Genomic DNA, 23,263 nt, shown 5'->3' with positions numbered 1-23,263 from the left:
GATAAAGTATTCTTGGCTGCAGGTTCTTCTCATTTACGACCCTGAATATATCCTGCCAGCCCTTTCTGGCCTGCCAAGTCTCTGTGGACAGGTCTGCTGCTGTTATCCTAATGCTTCTCCCCATAAAAGTTAGGGATTTCTTGTCTCTTGCTGCTTTACGGATCTTCTCTTTATCTTTGGAATTTGCAAGTTTCACTATTAAATGTCGAGGTGTTCAGCGGTTTTTATTGATTTTAGGGGTGGAAATCTCTCTATCTCTTGGATCTAAATGTCTGTTTCCCTTCCCAAGTTAGGGAAGGTCTCAGCTATGATTTGTTCAAATACACGTTCTGGACCTCTGTCCCTTTTGGCGACTATTAAATCTATTTAACATAGATTTTTTCCTTCTGAGGCTGTCATTTATTTCCTTTAACATATCCTCATGATCTTTTAATTGTTTTTCTCTTTTTTCCTCAGTTTCCTTCCTTGCCATCAACTTGTCTTCTATCACTCATTCTTCTATCTCATTAACCTTCATTGTTAGGACCTGCAGTTTGGATTGCATCTCATTTAATTGATTTTTAATTTCAGTCTGATTAGATCTGAATTCTGCAGTCACGAAGTCTCTTGAATCCTTTATACTTTTTTATATAGCCACCAGTAGCTTTATAATTGTGCTTCTGAATTGGCCTTCTGACACTGAATTGTAATCCCAATTTTGTAACTCTGTGGGAGAGAGGACTGATTCTGATTCTTTCTTTTGAGGTGAGTTTTTCCTTCTAGTCATTTTGCTCAGGCAGAGTGGTCAAAAACAAGTTGTACTGGAAAAAGGAGAAAAAGAGAGAAGAGAAAAAAGGAAAAAAAGAAAAGAAAAGAAGAAGAAGAAGAAGAAGAAGAAGAAGAAGAAGAAGAAGAAGAAGAAGAAGAAGAAGAGAAAAGAAATAAAGGGAGCCGGTTAAGCAAACAGAAAACAAAAAATAAGGGAGAGTAGCCTCTGTTTCTATATACTGTAAATCCTTCGACTTCCCCTGGAACTTTCCAGTGCCGCTTGGCAATAACTTGCTTTTCCCCTGTCCTTCTAGCTGGTCTTCTGGGTGAGGGGCCTGCTGTGCTGATTCTCAGGTGTGTGCACCTGGGGGAGCTGCTCAGCCCCCTTCCTGGTGCACGGATCAGTGGGAGTTGTTTATCCTGTGAGGCCATTTTGAGGCTCAGTGGAAGTTGTTTATCTTGTGAGACCCCAGGAGGAGCAACAGCAGTGGCGGCGCCCAGCTCTCCAGCCCTGGAGTCAGCTCCCGCAGTAACTACTGCAGTCTCCCAGTCCACAGGGGCCTGGATGCTCGGGGGGCGGGGGGTGCCGATCTGCACAGCTCAGGGCGCCAAGCGGCAGGAGCGTCCTTGCTGTCCTGTGTCCTCCTGGCTTTTGCCTGTCCTGGGGGAGTGCTGGATCCTGGGCTGTGTCCCTCGGCGCCCTGGGATCCGGGGACTGCACGGCTGGAATCGCGCTCCCAGGGCCCTGCAGCCCCCTCCGCTCGGAGCCTCTGCCCGAGCCGCCTCCGAGCTGCTCCTGGGGCTGCTGTGAGCCCGCTGCAGCCCTTTAGGGAGCTCGGCCTCGGCATGTGGCGCACACTCCCGGGGCGCAGGTGTCTGTTAGTGTCCCAGGTAGCCTGAGGGCGACCCCGCCCTCCTGGGCTCCTGCTCTAACTCCCTGCGGGCCCCTTTCTGTCCGTGAAGATTGGTGCAGCTCCTGCTTCTCCGGGTCGGTGCTTTCCTGTCCTCGGGGCACTCGCCTCGGCCTTAGCCCGGCTCCTCGTGGGGCCCCTCCTCCTTGACAGCTTTTTTATTTATTTACTTTTCCCATCTTCCTCCCTTGATAGAAGCGCAGACTCTTCTCACTGTAGCATTCCAGCTGGTCTCTCTTTAAGTCTCATACCAAATTCGTAGGTTTTCAGGATGACTTGAAAGTTATCTAGGTAATTTGGTGGGGACAGGTGACTTGGGGACCCTACTCTTCAGCCATCTTGCCCTCTCCCTTCTGTTTTGTTTTTGCTTTTCTTCTTCTTCTTCTTCTTCTTCTTCTTCTTCTTCTTCTTCTTCTTCTTCTTCTTTTCTTCTTCTTCTTTTCTTCTTCTTTTAGAGTAGTTTTATATTCACAGCAAAATTGATCAGAAAGTACAGAGATTTATCTGGCTATAAATTATAAACTTAGTGTTTTCTCCATTCACAATAACATACCATACTATTTCCCAAGATATCATCCAGATGACAGATTCGTTGTATGTGGGCTTCAAATTACAATCATAAGAATATGCAGTTCTGGGGGCACCCGGTGGCTCATTTGGTTGAGTGTCTGCCTTGAGCTCAGGTCATGATCCCAGGGTCCTGGGATGGAGCCCCAAGTGGGACTTCTTGCTCAGTGAGGAGCCTGCTTCTCTCTCAACCTCTGCCCCTCCCCCTGTTCATGCTCTGTCTCTCTTTCTCTCCCTCAAATAAATAAATAAAATCTTTCAAAAAAAATTAGCAGTTTTACATTTATATGACAATTTAAAGTCTGCAATATTTTTACCTGTATTTTGTCTATTTGATTCCTTCCTCTCTCACTGCCCCCCAAAAGAGGGGGCATATAGTATAAAAGGAGGACCTGATTAAGTCCTACCTTCTCCATATGTGGATTGAAGACCAGGCCCAGGCAGAAGGGCTACACATTTTCCTAATACTTGAGGAAATTAACAAAATGATAATATAAAGGCAAAAAACGTTAAACTCCAAATCAATAGGGTCCAAAAGTTTTAAAATAAGTTTGTAAAACACATGACTCATGGAATAATCTGTTTTGGAAGACCTCCAGAACAATTCAGGAGGATAGTCAAGAAAATGATTACCTATTAGAGGAACTTTTTAACAATAAATTCAGTCTGTTTCAGTACTGGATTCCTTCAAGAACTATTATGAATTATGACTTTTAAATAAAAACACATATGCACTATTTTTATTTCTCTTTCCACAAACCTCTATTTTCTTTAAGTCCTCAGTCTCACCCTCCATAGTTTTGCATGACATAAGCCTTTGCACTAGCACACCACACAAAGTTTATTCAGGACTTCCAGGCAGGTCTGTATCTCAGCCTCACCTAATTTCTCCATTGATAGCAGAGTGGGCTGTCTGCATAAAGTTAACTCTGTGTCTAAGGAGCAGTTGAGAAAATGCTTTCAGTTAGCATACTGAAACTAAAATCACCATCCCCTCTCTGGCTTCTGAAAAAAATGTCCCTTCCCCAAAATACCCTTTCCCCAAAAGTATCCCCCCTTCTTAATAATTAATATGAGCATTGTGCTCTTAACCATTTTAAGGCAGATCTATAAACATTATACCATTTGACTTTCTGAACAATAACATGAAGGTAGATATAATTTCTCTTTTATAAGTGAGCCTCAAGTCACACAGCTAGAGCTGAGATTAGGAATGAGATCTTTCAAATCCAAATTCAATGCTTTTTCCAGCACAGTCTTTTGTTCTACCTTAACCAAGTGTTTGTAGTCCTCTACATTCTTCTCTGTGTTAATATGGATTATAATACCTGGGTGGGAGGAGAACACTTTCTCTTTGTATAGCACAGAGCATAGTTTTCACTAGTATTTTTTAGGCAAGTATGTATCTGACAAAATTGGTGATTTTGCATTTCATTCTTAGTTATTATATTTTATAGAAGAGAAAGCTGAGCCCTAAAGAAATTAAGTAGTTTAACTAATCCACACAGTACATGTCAGAGACAGGATTTAAATTTTAGTCTTACCTGACTCCAAATCCCATGATCTCCAATTGAACCATCGAAACTTCCCCAGGGTGGTCTCTCTGGCAAATCGTACGTACCAGAAGCAACATTTTTTTTTTGTACCAAAATTTCAATCTAAGCCTATCCTGATTAAAAGGTCATGATCTGTCCCTGTCCAACAGTAAATCTGAGGCGAAGTACATGTTCACTTAGTACTAACTACGTTTCCTTCTGGAGATTCACTATAATAACAAGTATTCCTTTGGGAAGAGTCTAATTTTTTAGCCTCCCTGGCCCAGTGTGGGATGACTCAGGTCAGACTACAGCAGCTCCAAACAACTCTTTCTCAAGACCTTAAGAATGTTAATGACTCAGGTACTATTGTTCTCAGCTGACCTTGGGTGGGGACCATAACAATTCACTGGCTTAAAAAATCAAGCAATGCAAGATGGGGAAAGTTGATTTTCTGCTTTCAGGCTCAAAAAAAAAATTTTTTATTGTACCAACTGTCTGCAGAATAACCTGATAAATGGTACACCTCTCTCAAATTAAATCTTATTTTTTCCTCTTTTGATTGTAGGAAAATGCGAGATTAGACCCAAGAGCAGTTACCCTCTGAAACCCTCCAGGTAATGTTTATTTCGTCTTATGTATAAAACCATAACTAGTATCCAAAAGAACCTGAGGTCCCTTTAAGAATGCAAAAGGACCATGGTAAACAGCTGGAGGGGGCTGATAGCCTGTCCCACTGCACCCATTCTTTACTGGCCCCTTGAATTGCTCATTTCAAAAGGGAGGAAAACATTTCCTGCCTTAGTGCATAAGGGAGAAAGGTCTGGAGTGACCTCAGAAGATTTAGCAGTTTTCTAAAAAACTTTAACAGAGTTTGCTCAAAGCTTCAATTAACTGGACATCTGCCAAACCACTTGGAAAATTTCTGCATTCAGAAAGAAGTATCCTCAATATGAGAGAGATTCTCCATAAGAAATCCTCACAACCACTGTAAATATTTCTATTGTTGGTTGTATAAGTGATTATACCAGAATGTGTATTTCTCCAATTCCCCTCATTCCCTTCCAACTATAGCTTTCTAAAAATAAAGACTGTGATTTACTAATTTGTATAATCCTTGTAGAATTTAAGGCATTCATTCATTCATTCATTCATTCATTCAACAACAATTATGTTTAACACTGTATCAAGCATTGGGGCTGCAATGACATTTGATCCATAGATGTTTCTTGAGCATTTATTGTGTTTTTGGCACTGAGCTTGAAAATGGGAGATGGCAGTGAATTAGACCGTCAACTGTCCCATCTTTATGGAGTGTTCATTCTAGTTCAGTAGGTTTTAATCCTTACTGTGAGCTAGAATCATCAGGGAGCTTTTAAAGTAAACCACTGATGAGGCTTCACCTACTGAATCAAACCAAAGAAGTCAAACACCCCGGTTTGGTGGTAGATGCAGACAATAAAACAGAGAATTATATGATATGATTATATGATGAATTATATGATATAATATTATAATATGATTATCATATTTATAATATGATAAATAAAATGATTGACAAAAGTAAAGGATACTTTGAAATAACATAGAAAGTATACACAAACCGGATTCAGGGCCGAGTAGCATGTTTTAAATGATGATTGACCAGTTACCCTAAGAAATAAAGGAGCATTCTAGATAAAAGAAAGAGGCCATTCAAAGCAGAAAAAATGCATTTTTGATATAGAACAATGATACTACTATTTTTTATGAGTAGAGCATGGGAAGCCCAAGGTTCAAAGAAAGAAAGACAGCTATGGAAACTGGATAAGCAGGCAGAAGCCAGAGCAAGAAAACCCCCGATTCTCATGCTGAGGATTTGGAAGTTATTTCTTGAAACAATTAGAGCTTTGGAGGAAATTTAAACAAGAAGCTAATGTGGTAATTCATTGCTCATTCTTTAACTTTCTTTACTCCCAGGAAGGATGCTTAAATTTTGCAGGTCTTGGAGCAATAGCACAGTAAACCTAAATTATATCATTTCACTCACTTGAAGAAATCCACATGACCTGCTAAAGGATCTTGTCATTATTCCACTTTAATATGTGCCCAGCCTCCTCTACCTCTCTTCCAGCTAACCTAGTCATTTGTCTTGCTCTCCAGCTTCCAAAACACGGGCCCTGGATGATGCTGAGGACACTTAACACCCTGGTTCCCAGGAAGAGGAGAAAGCACTGGAGTGTGGAAGGATGGTTTGAGCATCATGCACAGATCTCCAGGGAAAAGGGGACCTAAGCACGCTGAGGATTTTGTCAGCTGGCTTATCTGATAAGGCAAGAATAAGAATCATTTCCTAGGAAACAATGGTAATTTAAACTTTTTTTTTTTTTTCCAGACTGTCCTATTTGCCTGTATGGGCTTCATTGAACCCAAAACCCATTTTTGTTACTTATAGCCCCTTATTTTCCCCCCACTATTCATAAAATAGTGAAAAACAGTTCTTTTTTTTAAGATTTTATTTACTTATTGATGAGAGACACAGAGAGAGGTGGGGAAGGCAAAGACACAGGCAGAGTGAGAAGCAGGCTCCCTGTAAGGAGCCTGATGCAGGACTCAATCCTGGACTCCTGGGATCATGACCTGAGCCAAAGGCAGGTGCTCAACCACTGAGCCATCCCAGCATCCTCGTGAAAAACAGTTCTTACAAATAAGGGAAAATTCAAGTACAGTACCTGCTTGTTTGACTCAATATTTTGATTTGATTTAAAAATCAATAATTTATTTTAACTAAATAACAGACATTTTATTCCTATGTACAAAGAACTCAGAAATTCCACTCTGCCTCCCACATCCCGTTTGGTCACAAGGGATAATGGCTGCATTGGCAAGAATTATTTCCAGTTCCTGTCAAGGGTCATTTCAGAAAGAAAACTGAAGCAAAAGCCTTACACTATTATTTTTATTTTAAAACATTTAAAAATAAATATCTATTTATTGGCCTCAAGGGTCTTCTTGTTTCTGCAAATGAAAACCTTGGGAGGAAGTAGTTTTATGCTCATGAAGCACCAGGTTGGTCAGATTAAAAGGGACCAAAGACAAGAGCTCAAACTTAAATACTAGCCTTCTGCAGCTACAAGTCAGACACTGGTTTTTCTCTAATTTGACTCTACTTAGTGGCCTTCTGGGATCAATCATGGGAGACCAATACTCACTTGAGACAAATCTGGGTATTGCTTTTCTTTTTAGAAGAGTCGGAGATCAGAAGGCTACATCTTACAACATATGTATTAATAGCAACTACTGTTTGGTTTCTTACTCTGTTCTAGGCACCATGCCAAGTGTTTTATATACAGCTGACCCTTAATGTGTGGGTTAGGAGTGCTGACCTCTTGCACAGTTCAAAATCCACATATAACTTGACTCCCCCCCACAATTAGCCTACTAGTGACTGGAAGCCTTACTGATAATATAAACTGTCAATTAATACATATTTTATATGTTTTATGTATTAAATACTATATTCTTACAATAAAATAAGCTAGAGAAAAATGTTTTTAAGTAGGTTTTTAAGTTTTAAATAAGTACATTCTAAGTAAATGTTTTAAGCAAGGAGAAGAATATACATTTACAATACCGTACTATATTTATCAAAAAAAAAATGTATGTATAAGCAGACCCATGCAGTTCAAATCCATGTTGTTCCAAGGTCAACTGTACATTCACTAATTTAACTTATAAATAACTGTGTCTGAAGAATCTTACACTGACAGGAAAGCATGCAACTAGTAAGTGGGACAGAAGGGATAGAATTATTTTTTGTGACATAGAATCGAGAGCTCAAGAACCACTACCCATGTCTGTTTCTCTGTCATTAAGATTTTTCCATGCAAATCATTGTTGTTCAGTATCCATAAGGTGAATAATGTAGAAAAGTTTCCAAGAAATGAACTTTTCTCTGACTCACTACATAAACATTTGTGTTCTTCAGATATATGTCATGAAACTGCAAAGACTAACAGTACTTACATCTCCAATGAGACTCCAGCAATTAACCATGAACCAGCTGCAGGTCACCTGGCCTTGCAAAACAATTCAGTCTTATGCTCATGTCGCTCTTTTCAGGACGGTAGCCAGGAAAAGGAATTTGAGGATTATCAATGACCCTTTTGTTTTAGGTCCATTAGCCTTGAGGTAGATTGTCTGCTAAAATACTGCTCTTTTTTCCTTGATGATGTCATTCCTCTAACTACTTTTGATATAGTTAGCTAATTACAGCTTAAAACTACTTTTTGTCTTCTGAATTCCTTCTTCCGCTATTCCAACCCAGTGATTTAAAGCAACAGCAACAACAAAAACTATTGTTTCTCATTCTGTCTCCATTCTGTGAATTTTTGAGGTTAAATCAATGTAGCTATCATTCCTAGTAGCCTCAATGTTAAACCTTATTCAAGATATTCAAATCTTGGCAGCACCTGGGTGGCTCAGTTGATTATGCATCCAACCCTTGATTTTGTCTCATGTCATGATCTCCACTGAGCATGGAGCCTGCTTAAGATTTTATCTCCCTCTCTCTCTGCCCCTCCACCTCCCCCATCTCACATGCAAGCTCTCTCTCTCTCTCTCTCAGAAAACAAAAAAATTCAAATCTGTACATGAGAAGGCAATATGTGGTATCTGAGGAACATGTGGGTCTTCAGTAAGATTGGCCTACACCTAAAGCTAATGTTTGTAAGTTACTTAATCTCTACATTCTTGAGATTCTCATTTTTAAAAATTGGATATTAATGCCTATCATTTAGAGTACTTAAAAGGATTAAATATAAGATATATCTGAGCCAAATATTTTGCATTTTCAAAATAAGGGATAGATACTTAGATAACTTTATAAAGAACAATATTTATGGTCTTATCCTTAAAGGTTGTTTTAATTCTTTTTCTTTTAAGAAATATATTTTAAAAGTTAAATAATATCAAGTATATATGAATGCTAAGATCTCTTTAAAAGGAGATATTTATGTAATATCTTTATCTCTGGTATATTCAATCCAGTCCTAATTAAACATCACAAGAAAGAAGCAGATGTAGTGCTTTTATAAAACATAATTAGGAGCCTCTTCTAAAAATATGTTGGTCACTATGAATTCCATATAGATATTTTTTATAACTTCATTTTTTTCTTCCATCATTTCTGAGAGTGATAAAATCTTCCTACATCATAATCAAGAAAATGTCTATAAATGTCCATGAATATTACATTGGACTAAATTATTAACTCCTACTGGGTGAAGAGACATCACAGAATAGTGGTCATGACACATGATTTGGAATCACACTAGAATTTGTATCCTAGCTCTGATATATAAAGTGGTTTTGTATCCCTGAATGGTTTCTTGACCCCTATGCGACAAATATAATACCTACTGATGCCAACATTAAATATAGCAGTAGTGATCGAGGTGTACACGCCTCCTCCCATCTTCCTGTTCACCTTCATCTACCTAGCATTTGAACTTAGATTAATTAAAGTTAATTAATATTGTTTTAATACATGAAGTAAAAATACTTTAAAGCCCCACTCAGCACATTGACTTTTTTTTGTAAAACATGCCTTTTCTTCCCTTATTTGCCAATTGGCGTGAGTGCACATTTGCATGTGGGCACACACATAACACACATGTGCAGACATGCAAGTTGCTCCATCGAGTTCCAGTTAGGAAACAGTAGGTATGTGTGGCAGTTTTGTTTAGAACTCCCCGGTACCCCAAATTGCTGCCCAAGTGAAATATTTTGTATCTTAATTGCTGGTGAGCAGCAAAGGCATTTTCAGTGTTATAGTGAAAACGATGCAATTTTCCAATAAGAATATGGTTAGCCATGTCAGAAGGAAAGAAGCCTTCATTTAATTTATTGTTCGGATGACACTGTGACATTCTCCTGAAGCCAATATCTGGTTCCATGATTCCCAACAGACATATAATAATAACGATATTAGGAAACAGATATATCTCAGTATGTAGCCAATGTAAAAGACAGAATTTCATAGGTCACTCCAGATCCACTTGGCTCTATGGGAAAAAGTAGAAAACAATGTAAATTCTTTTATATCCTTCTCAGATATCCTGTTGACCAAGGTCAAAACACATGTAAGAAGAAAGAAGAAACAAACAAATGAACGAAAACCCAAGAAATTTAAATGATGCAACTTATTTATTTCTCCTTGAATATATTTCCTTATTTTACTTGTTATCCTGGGCATCATTAGCAGGTACCTTAAACTTCCAAAAGTTTTGAATGTGTGAATTTTGTGAGGTTGCCAAATAATTACCTTGTTTATTCCTTTCCAGTTGCAGGATCTTTACTAATAAATTTTGCTGGTAACAAACAACCCCATACCACTGACACACATCTGGTGGAACTTTTAGAGCATGAGGCTATAGCAGGCAGATGGGTACCATTTTATGAGACTCTGCCACCAAATTGATGATGTCAACTTAGTACTCCTTCATATTATGCTAGTAATACTTGAAATGGAAAACATGGAATCACACATCAAACATTACAAGGTAAAAACATTACAAGGTGAAAACTTCATATGCCTCAATTAGAAATTATTCTGCTTGTTTCATATTTTCCATCTGAAAGCTTTATTAGTTCCATTTTCTCTGAGGATTTACTCAGGAGGCTAGACTGTCATGCCTAATAGAAAACTATTTTGAATTTCTTTCCCTTTCTATCTCACAGTTGGAAACAGAGAATCTACATTGTGAGGCATATCCAGGTTTTCTGCTAATGATAAATAAAACTTTGATTCCTCCAAAAGTTGATTGCATAATCTACACCACCGAGTGCAAACCAAACATAAGTTACTGTATGTTGAATCCACCTAAAAAAGAATGAGATGTATTATTAAACAGCTGGAGAGATTATTAAAGAAATATTATTTATTCACTAATGGAAAGTTGACCCAAGCAACAGGTCATTATTCTTTCAAACAGCAAAGATCTGAAGATTAAGATTCGCTTTTGTTGATAGAAATCATCTTCTAAGAACAGATTTGAGAAGGTTGGTAAGAAAGGTGAGGCAGATATGATTTCCTATACTATAAATAATTCAGTAGGGAGACAAAGTTTGTCCCAATAACATTACTATTTCTTTAAAAGATAGCAGAAATTGCTAATAAAACAGTTGAATAAAAATGGAGTGCCTCAGTGGAATTAGTATGTTATACAGCTCAAATTAATATAACATTGCATGTCAACTATACTTCAACTAAAAAAACAAAAACAAAAACAAAAACAGAGTGCCTCAACTTATCAGGATTGTTTTAAAAATTAGATCTGAGAGACACCTGGGTGGCTCAGCAGTTAGCACCTGCCTTAGGCCCAGGGCGTGATCCTGGAGTCCAGGAATGGAGTCCCACATCAGGCTCCCTGCATGGCTCCCTCTGCCTATGTCTCTGCCTCTCTTTCTCTGTGTCTCTCATGAATAAATAAATAAAATATTTTTAAAAAATAGATCTGAGAATATTTTGTGTAATCATAAAAAGTCAATTAGCATTTATTGGGTCTTTTCAAGGACTGTATTAATTTTCTTTTGTCACACGACAAACTACCCAACCAACTTTGGGTTGGTGCTCAACCAACCTTTATTTAGTTTCATTTTGTAGGCTAGCAATTTGGGTGGGGCTCAGCAGGGCACTTCTGTCACAGCCAGATGCACTTAGGCATCTCCAATCAGCTCTTGGGGTTAGTTAGGTGCCAGATGGTCAAGGATGATGGGGTGGGCAGAATATTGACCCACCTTCCCCAAGATGTCCTTAACCTAATCCATGTAACCTATGAATATGTTATCTTATACTGCAAAGGGGATTAAGATTGCAGATGGAATCAAGGTTAATCAGTTCATTTTAAGATAAGATTACCACAGATTATTTGAGTCAGCCCAATATAGTAACAGAGATACTTAAAAGTGTAAGAGGGAGTCAAAAGAAGAGGTCAGAGTGAAGTGAGGTAAGAAAGACTCCAACTGCAGTTGCTGGCTTTGATGATAAAAGGAGGGGACATAAGCCAAGGAATGGGGGCAGCCTCTTCAAACCAGAAAGGTAAGGACTAGGATTCTCCTCTAAAGCTTCCAGAAAAGAACACAGCCCTGGTGATACCTTGAGTTTAGAAGAGTGACCTGTGCTGGACCTGACATACAGAGATGTGAGATGATAAACTGGTGTTATTTTAAGCTACTAAATTTGTGATAATTTGTTAGAGGAGCCACAGAAAACTAATATAGGTTGTCTCATCTGGGAGAATCTGTCTCTGCTCCACATGGTTTCTCATCCTCCAGTGGGCTCTCTTAGGGTCCACTCAGATAAAAAGTAGGTAGGATACCAAGAGAGTGGGTGGGCAGAGTGCAAGGCCTGTTGATACATCTAAGTCCCAAACTGGTACATCATCATTCTGCCATATTCTGTTGGCCAAACCAACTCACGAGACCAACTCTTGTGGATGGAGATTTAAGGAGTTGGAAAATTGATCCCACCTCCTACTGAGAGGAGCTATCAAGTAACTCAAATCAAAGAAGGGAAAAATTGAGTCCAGTTTTGCAAACAATCTACCACAAAGACTAAAACCTTCATTATCCCACTATCATAACATGTTTTAGGAATTGGGCTTAAAATTTGAACAACAGTATTACCATGAAGATGAAAACAATATGCTGTGTGCTTTAAAAATTGTACCAGTTTTGCATTATGGTACTATTTACTTTTCTTAGAAATTTAAAACCTTTTTTTTTTTTTTCATTTAAATTAGGTTAACATTATTCATGGGTTCCAGATTATCTGGGCATCTAAGGGGTGCTGTCCGATAGCAATATAATGGGAATCACATACATAATTTTGCATTTTTAACAGAAGCCACACTTTAAAAAATGTAAGAAGAAACAGGTAAAATAAATTTATTTTATTTTATTTAAGCCAATGTATCTAGATATTATCATTTATTTAAGCCAATGTACCTAAATATTAAGCCAATGTATCTAAATATTATCATTCTCCATGTAACCAAAATAAAAATATTAACATATTTTGCAGTCTTTTTTCATCTTGAGTCTTCAAAATCCAATATGCATTTTATACTTGTAGCACATCTCAATCTATATTAGTTTCATTGCTAGTGCTCACTAGTCCCATACATCTAACGGATACCATACTAGACAAAGCATATCTAACAAATTCAAGGAAAGCCCCAGGCAAAATGAGAAGGTGCCAAAAGTTTATCCTTAATGCTCCTTTTCTCTCTTTTCTCCATTGAGACCTCTTCCTGCTTCCTCTTTAAGGTCCCAGTGTGTTGTTGTCTACATTCTTGCTCTAGGAAAACAAGCAAGCATATGGCATACAAATACATTGTGATTCAAACATCCTGGGATTTGAAATCTGAAGTGCCATTTACTAGACCTTGTAGCATAACTTATTTTGAGCTTTGGATTTCTCAATACCTATCTCACCATTCCTCACAGAGTTTTTATGAAGTTCAAGTGCAGTAATCTATGTAAAAGCATTTAATACAATTCTTAGCACAGTAAAGGCATTATAAAGAAGCTATCATTAATTTTTCTTTTAAATCATGTCTGCTAGAAGGAAGTCATGCCTAATTTTAAAAAAAGACTGCTTTTAGAATTTCAGGCACCACTCATAGGCTGGAGAGGGTATCCTTTCAAAGGAGAAGAATGAATCAGGAATATGAACAGATGGTGGGAGAAAAGTGTATTTGAGAGCAAAGTATTTGTGAAAGTCCTGGTACTTCTCAATTCTTCTCTCTTTCTGATACTATAAAAGGAAAAGTAGAAAACCATGTTTTCAACATTTGAAAACCATATTTCAGATGCTCATTCAACATAAGATAATTTCCAGTTATTTTCATTGTGAAGATTTATTTTTGTCAGAATATAGTATAAACTAATGGTTTCCTTTTTTTAAGATTTTATTTATTTATTCATGAGAGACTGAGAGAGGCAGAGACATAGGCAGAGGGAGAAGCAGGCTTCTTATGAGGAGCCTGATGTGGGACTCAATCCCAGGACCCTGGGATCACGACCTGAGCCCAAGGCAGACGCTCAACCACTGAGCCACCAGGCATCCCTAATGTTTTACTTTTTAAGCCAAGAAGCATACTGATTTTCCAAAACTGGATAAACTACAAGACAACTTAATATGGCAGTGCAAATCAGGACAAAAGGACAAATTCTTGTATAATCTATAGCTGTTTAAACCTCAAGTTTCCCTATAAGGTAGATACATCTAACTGCTGCTACATGATAACAGCATAGTTCATACTGTCTTAGTGAATCACTGCCCATCCAAACAAACAAAAATATATAATTATTAGCTTCCCAGAAAATGAATAAAATGTTGGCAGTTTCAATAAAATATTCTTTGTGAGTCAGAACATTCTTTGATATTTCCAAGACATGCAGTCTCAACTGCAAACATATTATCTTTGGCCTTTAGCCCATGTGATTGGACACCAGGTAGTTATCTGACAGATGTGATCTTGAGGCAAAAAGTAGGTGAGATGTTGCCCGTAGGCTAACAGGCATCTGGTCAGACATCGGAATGTCTTTCTAAGTTACTTGGTGCATTCGTTTCCTATGATTGCTGCAACAAAGTACCACCAACTTAGTGGCTGAAAACAGCAGAAAGTTATCATCTCAGACTCCTGGAGGCTAATGGTCTGAAATTAAGGTTTTGGCAAGGCCATGCTCCTTTTAAAACCTGTAGAGGAATCTTTCCTTGCCTGTTTCTGGCTTCTGATGGTTTGCTGGCAATCTTTGGCATTCCTTGATTTCGTGTGCATAACTCCAACCTGTCTTCATCATCACATGGTGTTCTCCTTGTGTGTCTATGTCGTCGTAGAACTATCTTCTTATAAGATCACTGGTCATATTGGATTAGGAGTCCACTGTACCTCCTCTTAACAGTTACGTCTGGGGATGCCTGGGTGGCTCAGCAGTTGAGCATCTGCCTTTGGCTCAGGTCGTGATCCTGGAGGTCCAGGATCGAATCCTGAATCAGGCTCTTTGCAGGGAGCCTGCTTCTTCCTCTGCCTGTGTCTCTGCCTCTTTCTGTTTCTCTCATGAAAAAAAAAATTACATCTGTAGTGATCTTATTCCTAAATCAGGCCACATTCTGCAGGACTGGGGGTTAAGACTTCAACATATCGGGATCCCTGGGTGGCGCAGCAGTTTGGCGCCTGCCTTTGGCCCAGGGCGCCATCCTGGAGACCCGGGATCGAATCCCACATCAGGCTCCCGGTGCATGAAGCCTGCTTCTCCCTCTGCCTGTGTCTCTGCCTCTCTCTCTCTCTCTCTGTATGACTATCATAAATAAATAAAAAATTTAAAAAAAATCAAGTAAAAAAAAAAAAAGACTTCAACATATTTTTCTTGGGGACACAATCCAATCTATAATACTTGGTTCCATTGGGGATTTGAATAAAATGGTTGAGAGGCAATGGAGCATAGTGGTTAATGGCAGGGACTCTTGAACCCTTACTGGTCTGGATGAACTCAGTTGAATTCAGACGAGATCGGGCACGTTCAGGGTGGTATAGCCACAGACGAACTCAGTTGAATTCAAATCCTACCTTTGCTGCCTAGTGTGTGATCTCAAACAAGCAACTTAATATCATGTGCCTCAGTTTATTGTTGCTCTTGTTCTTGTTTTGTTTTTCTTTTTGTTTGTTTGTTTGTTTTTTGCCTCTGTCTACAGGAATACGATAAGAGTAGTAACTAACAAGGTTTCTGAGAATTGAGGTAACATATAAAATGCCTAAATAGTGCCTACCAAATAGGAATACTGTAAAAGTGGTTACTTATTATTTTGTTGTTGCGTTTTATAGCCTAACTCCTCACAGTTATTTCCTACCCAAATTTGAAATTCTATTCTTCACAGAAGCAGCTATGCAATTGCTCTCTTTTGATTTTTTCCCTTTAGGGTATAGTTCTTTTTCTTTCAAAATTAAATGACTCTCCTGTCATTTAGGCTTATGATATGTACACAGACAAACTTTCTGGAGAGGAATTTGGCCACACATATCAAAAGCCTTAACAAATGTTCATAACATTTGATCTAGGCAATTTATTTCTAAGAATTCATTCTAATATATAATTTAAAGTGAGTGCAAAAATTCTGCCAAAAGGGCTTTTTAAAATCAGTCATATTTATTGTAACAAAGTTAGATAAAAGCTATTTTTGTAATGGTTATTAAAAATCATATATCTATTAATATAATCAAGTACTATCCAATCACTGAAAATTGAATTTAAGATCATTTTCAACAAAAAAAAACATATTTGCTATATAATATTGAGTGAAATAAAGACAAGACACTACCAAGAACAGAACACTTCAAGAAGTTTTCTTTGGTGATATAAATATTCTCTATCCATACTGTTCAAGATGGTAGTCATTAGCCACACAATAACCATGCATTAGACATGTGGCCAATGCAACTAAGAAACTTAATTTTTCATTTCATTTCATTTCATTTTAATTAACTTAAATTTAAATAGTCAGATATAGTTCATGGCTACCATAATGAACAGTGAAGGTCTACTGTATCTTTTGTTTATTGATTCCTCTGTTTCTACTTTCCTTACCTTCTCTTAATGCTTCTCTCATGTCTCTGTCCCTCCCTCCAGATTCAACTTTAAAGGGAGTCTTCACTCTTCTCCTATTTTTTTTAGCTGGCATCATCTGTTTTCAGGAGATAACCCAATAATGAATCTTTTTCAAGGCATAATGAGACTCTATGGGCTTCTAGTTCCATAAGTATTTGGAACCTAACCAAAATCTGACCTACTGCTAAAGTAATCTCACAAGAATTTCACACATTAAGCTGAACATGAGGGTAGCAAATAAAATTACTTTTTACCATATAATAAGTGAACTTCCATATTCACTTTTTGAAGTATTCAATGTTGCCTGGAGGAAAAGGCATTAGACTTATTTTGTAAGGTTACTGAAGTAATAAACCATGACAAAAAAGTGGACCAACTGCAACTTTGTTGAATTTATTACCTCTTGTCATTTTCTCATGGATTCTTTAGGATCTTCCATATATAGCATCATGTCATTTGTGAACAGAAATACTTTTACTTTTCTTCCCAATTTGAATCCTTTTATTTGTTTTTTTTCTTGTCTAAGTGCTATAGCTAAGAACATCCAGAACAATGTTGAATAGCAATGGTAAGAGTGGAGATCTGTGTCCTTTCCTGATTTTATGAGGGAAGCTTTTAGTCTTTCACCATTGAGTGTGATGTCATCTGTGGGTTGTTTTCTGTTTGTTAGTTTGTTTTTTATAAATGCTGTTTTATCATGTAGCAGAAGTTCCCTTTTCATCCTAATTTTCTGACAGTTCTCATAATAAAAATATGTTAGACTTTGTCAACGTGAATTACTTCCAAGTCATTAACAACCTTTAAACAGCATTGAGCTTTGTGCAGTCAACAATTTAATAAGTGTTTGCTGAGTTAAACTGATTTAAAAATGGCAAACACCAAAAACCTGGAATCACATGTCAAGAAACATGCTTTGAATAAATTATCCTTAGAGATTCACGTGGAAAGACTAACTTCCCCACCTCCCCATATGTACAGAAGCCATGTAACTCACATAGGAGTTTTTTTTTTAAATCAGCTTTTACACTAAGTAAATTTTAAAATATGTAAAGAGTGAACTCTGATACTTAACACTATTAGTAAACATAGTTGTCTAGGAACCCTCCAGAATTAAAATAGGCTTGGCTTAATGGAAGAGTGAGAAAACAAAGCCACTACTTGAACCTATTGTAGAGTATTTGCAGCCTCAGAAGCCAATGTCAAACATAAAATGTTCCTCGACAGCTTGGTGTCAAATTTGAATATCTGAGCATTTCCTCTAATTAGATCACATGACATATATATTTAAAGTCTATCAACATCAGAGCATTATTTTGCAGAAGGGACTCTGTTACCAGAAATCTCTATTTCTCCTCTTGGGTACATCTGTGGCATTTCTTACTAGGTATCATTGACCCAGGTATGTTATTTTCCTTTCAGGTATTCTAATTGGACCTTGCTGATGAAAAAAAAAATCCACAAGGAACACGCAGTACAAAATAATATTTGTCACTGATGTGGTAGAAATAGAAAATTATACAAACAATTTGGGAATTATAGGTTCATCACCACTGGGGTGAAAAGTTATAGACCATTTCTCACCCTCAATTATCCATTGGTTCCCTGTTGTGCCTGAGCCAAATACCTGGTTTCTTTGCCTGCTTCTCTAACTTCTACTCACCAAGATCTAACACTCAAATATGACAGCCAGGAGTGATAGTGGCCAGGTTCTTGGTGAATACCTTCAAGGGCAATAATATATGTTTGCCTGTAACTCATAATTAATCACTAAATTTCCTTTTGGGAAAAAAAAACACATCTTGGGGTATATTTTACTGTCCAAGGGGCAAGAAATGACGGGATGGGAGGAGAGGAGAAAGCAAGTACGGGGGGATGATTGAAAACATTTGACTTGGCTTGAAATAAAAGTACATACTTCACACATATTTTTAACCAACCCCAAAAGACAGCCTGACTTCGAACATGCTGAACAGGAAGCCATTTACTGTTGGAATGCTTGCTGAGCCCATCCAAAACACACACACTCCTAATACCCCTGGGCTATCTAAAAAGGGTTGGTGTGAAAATATTTAACTTATATGTGTAATTCTGCTTCCTGTTTTATTTTTTTCTTCTTTGCCAACTCTGTTTTACAAACTTTGTGAAAAATAATAGGAAACCTATTTCATTTTTGTCCCCACCCTTTATTGACTCAGCTGTAGATTCTACTTCAATTTATAGCTCAGACCTGGCTTGAAGACCAAAGAGAAAGGTAAAGGCAAACTGCTAAACTCTCAAGGTTACTGTGGCTAAAGAGGAATCTGTGTGGAGGAAAGCTTGCTGTGGTGTTGATATATCAAGGGCAAGAGGGTGTGGAACAGGAACTGGCCTTGGCTTTCAGAATGTGTACATTTAGTAGCGTCCATTCAAAAAGAGTAAAATGAAGGGTATGGAGAGGAGGAGGGGAAAGAAATTTTCTGAGTATTAGATAAGTTCCTAGAGACACCTGAATCCTATTAAATTTCAAAGAAACAGTCTTGGTTATCAAGAGGAATTTAAAAATATTTTGTAGAGGAAAATAGAGAGACTCAAATAATTCATAATTATAATTCAAGCAAAAGAATTTTCCAAAACTTGGTTTAACATTGAAGATATGCTCTTTTAGAATAAAATGAATTCCAGATTGGTGTACTTTACATAGGATACCTGTTACCCTTATTATATTTTGACTCCTTGAAAATGCTGAGTCAATGTGCAATAAAAGGTTTGAAAAAAAATCTGAAGCCAACTGGAAATCCAGCAAGCTTGAAGTTCAGATTTCAAAATTCTTGATCTCAATCTAATTTTCCCAGAAAGCTGACCACATTCTATGGAAATCTTGTCATAGGAAGAGTTTTATAATTGAACAGTTTGTTTTAAATACTTCAAAAGAGGTGAAGAAACTTGCAAATACCTGAACTCAAATAAGTATTTCAACATTACCTCCTGAAGCTATGCTTCAATTTTATATCAGACTAACACTCTAAGTGGAACACTATCCTGGGAAATTATACATGTCACTATAGGTTTTACAATGCTTTAATGGCCAGGTCACTGGTTTGCCTTAAACTTCTGCCTGAAGTAGATAAAGGCAAGGCAGCAAACCACTTTTAAACTATTGTGGAGATATTCAACAGTATAGTAAAACAGTTCCTTAGATCTCTTGTTAGAGATCAGCTTTCAAAGTTTATAAGCAAGAAATGTGATAACATCAGTTTGTAATTTTGAATTTGAAAAGAAAGACTTTCTATTAACCTCAAAAGACTATATGGCTGCAGACGCACACTATGGTTGACACCATGTGGCTCCAGTGAAGACTATGTCCACTGATTCTTATCACTGTCACATATTTTCAGCATGGCTTATTTTAAGGAAGGTGATGTGAAAGTAGATTTCTGATATATTTTCAAGGTAAAATAGGGTGAATTATCAGATCTGCTGCATAGTCTTTTCTATGTCAGCAACTGCAATAATCATTAAGACAGCTGTTACAAAACCCCTGAGAGAAATTTTCACATAAGATTATATCTCCTAGAATTAGGTATCATATCCAGTCACCTGTGAATTGTGCCAACCAATGGTGCACAGTTCAACCAACTTGATGATGTCAGGTATAAGCCAGATCATGCCCCCTAAACCCACTCTGGAACCAACAGAACGTTTCAAAAAAGGATATCCTTCCCTCCTAAGTGTACTTGAGTTCTAGACACCTTCATGATCTATATCTAATGACCACAACCCAAGAAATTGTGAAGCCTGAAGCACTGGGATTAACTTTGGGTAGGTAAGTTCTTGGCACTACCTTGGAAAGTTCAGTCAATCTTCTTGACCTGTTCTGTTCCTATTTCTCCTTCTGTGCCTTGACTTTATATCTAATTGGCATTCTTCAGTGTCCTGCTGAGATGGCTTACATGGGGCCTACTTTTTTTCCTTCATGTCAACTATACTCTTCTTGTCTCCTATAATTAAAATGTGACTCCAGTTCTCATACCATATGTCAGATCACCTTCCCTAGTTAACAACTCAAACTACACTTGTCTTAGTGTTTGGCCACTGCAAAAGGCTCTCCAAACCTTGTCCCCAGCTCTTCTTCTCAGATAAGGCCCTCTAACCCCAGAGATTGGGATGGCATTTTTGCCATACTCCCTGAATTTTGGGTTTTGTAGGTTGTAGTCCCTTTGTTGAGGAAGAAGGATCTACAGATGGTCCTGCCTCCATTACTTCCTTCTATTAAGCTTAGTCCCTTCAGGGTCCTGGTTTCCACACTGGGTGTAACTCTCTTGAGAGCCATTCCTGATGAGCACTGGTTACAAATGAATATTCATTCCCACCTCACATATTCCTTCCCAGTATTTTCAAATATAAAGGCCACTTTACAGTGAAGAAATTACTCAAATCCCTCCTTGTGTAATTATAATTTTAACATTTTTAATTTTTTAATTTTAACTTTTAAAAAATTTTTATGTATTTTTTCATGAGACACACAGAGAGAAAGAGGCAGAGACATAGGCAGAGGGAGAAGCAGGCTCCCCATGGGAAGCCTGATGCAGGACTCGACCTCAGGACCCCGGGATCATGACCTGAACCCAAAGTTCAACCACTGAGCAACCCAGTTGCCCCTAATTTTAACATTTTTATTTTTTTTTTATTTTTTTTTAACATTTTTAAATTGGGTAATAAAAAGTATCATTAGGAGTATTTTTAATTTAATTTATCCTTTTTTGGATATATTCTTGATATATCCATATCTTTGAGAAATCATCCATGTTTGACTAAACTAGATAATGCATGTTATATCCAGCATGATACCTATACATAATAGTACAGAATAAACATTAGCTATGATTATTGTTGGTGCTGTTCTTACTCTAAACATTAACTCACAGAAGGCTACTACATGATCTCCCTGCTTCTAGTCTTGTCCCTTTACAGCAGCAGCAGTGATCACCCTTAAACCTGAATCTGATAAGGCCATAAAACACAAATTTATTTAAGTTTTCCTACCAAGCCAAAAATAAAATACCAGCTTCTTGCCCGAACCGACAATGCCCTTCATGATCTGGCCCCTGCCTGACCTTCCAGCTTTCTTTCTGATCCTCAAATCAAGCTTCTAGCATCCACAGAACCATTGCCCTGGCTAATTTTCCACCCAGCAGTCATTTCCTCTAGATCTGCACATGGCTGTCTCTTCTTCAGTCATCACATCTTGGTTCAAAGGACATCACTTCAGAAAGTACTCCACTTAGCCACCCAATTTAAATAGCCATGTAGTCCTCCCTATCACATTTCCTCCTTCTAATCCTCTGAGTAGCAATTTTATCTATTACTTCTATTGTTTATTGACTTATTTCCTGTCTTTACCCTCACCCCACCCCCCAAAAAATATAAGCAGGGCACCTACCTACCTTATTAACCACAATATTCTTGAAGCATCTAATTTGTACATCTAGTATATTCAGCCTACAGACAACAAATAATATACATTATTGCAGATTCCTTACAATAAATCATTGGACTCACCCCACCTATGGCCTACTATATTCAATGATACTTCCTCTGAAATTGAGCAAGTCATAATCTTCACTCAACTCTTTTGAAATCGAAGGCAATGGTATCCATGTTCCAAACTTCAGTCAGTTCCTATGGCAAGGTTGCCAATGACTCTCTCCCACAGTGGGACACCATTTGAGCTGCCTTTTCTCAGGCCCTTATCTTGCTATCACCAGGAATCACTGATTAAGTGCCTCAGTATGTAATTGAGAAGATATATGCCATAAAAGTTGGTTCTCTAAATCCTAGAATTTTAGCCTCTTAAGTATCCACATCATGGTAAGTAGACTACTGTACCTCTAGTTACTGCAGTGAAAAACAATGGGATACAAGGGAGACTGGAAGCTACCTTATGGAAGCAGAGCTTTCTGAGTAAGAATGAGGAGTCTTCCAGGAAACCTCCTCACCTAGTCGAATGAAGTCATGGAGTTCCTGTGCAAACCATGCCCAGGCATCTTACAGCAAATAAGTACTGCTTTCACATGAGGCAGATGCCTCTCCCCAATCCCCAGCCCCCATCTTGAGATAATTAACAGAGAAAACAAATTTTAAGAACAAAGAACATTATTCATAAAATGTGATTCACAATAAATATGAATTATCCAATTGAAGATTGGCTGCTGCAGACATAAAGACTAAGAACTTGGCAATAGTAACTGCCAAAGAATGACAACAGAGACTGACAATTTGGCAATAGTGACTAATCCAATATGGACTGGCAAGGAATAGAGAAATAGAATGCAAACCAGAATGAAAGACAAGACATCTAAAAACATGAGGACATGGATGTTTGGGCAGTGTCTCTTCCAGTTCCACCAAAACATGAAACCACCTGTAGCTTTATACATATACATATGTTGTTTTAGTCACTATATATATATATATATATATATATATATATATATATATGTATAAATACTATGGTATGATAAATTGTTAGAGAACTGACTACATAGTTACTTCATTCTTGGATACAAACTGTACTAAAGAGGTGCCTGACTGACAGTCAGTAGAACATGGGACTCATAATCTAGGGGTTGTGAGTTCAAGCCCCATGTGGGGTGTAGAGATTACTTAAAAAAAAAAAAGGATGTACTAAAGAACACATCTTTTTATAATCACTAAGAGAGACATAATTTTATTTTATTTTATTTAAGATTCTTTTTTTCTTTCTTTCTTTCTTTCTTCTTTTTTTCTTTCTTCTTTCTTTCTTTCTTTCTTTCTTTCTTTCTTTCTTTCTTTCTTTCTTTTGGCAACTTACAACCCAACTTTTATTTTTTTTGT

The sequence above is a fragment of the Vulpes lagopus genome, chromosome 2 (assembly GCF_018345385.1).
Source record: "Vulpes lagopus strain Blue_001 chromosome 2, ASM1834538v1, whole genome shotgun sequence".
Lineage (NCBI taxonomy): Eukaryota > Metazoa > Chordata > Mammalia > Carnivora > Canidae > Vulpes > Vulpes lagopus.
The sequence above is the reverse complement of the archived record's forward strand: the minus strand, read 5'-3'. Positions refer to the sequence as shown.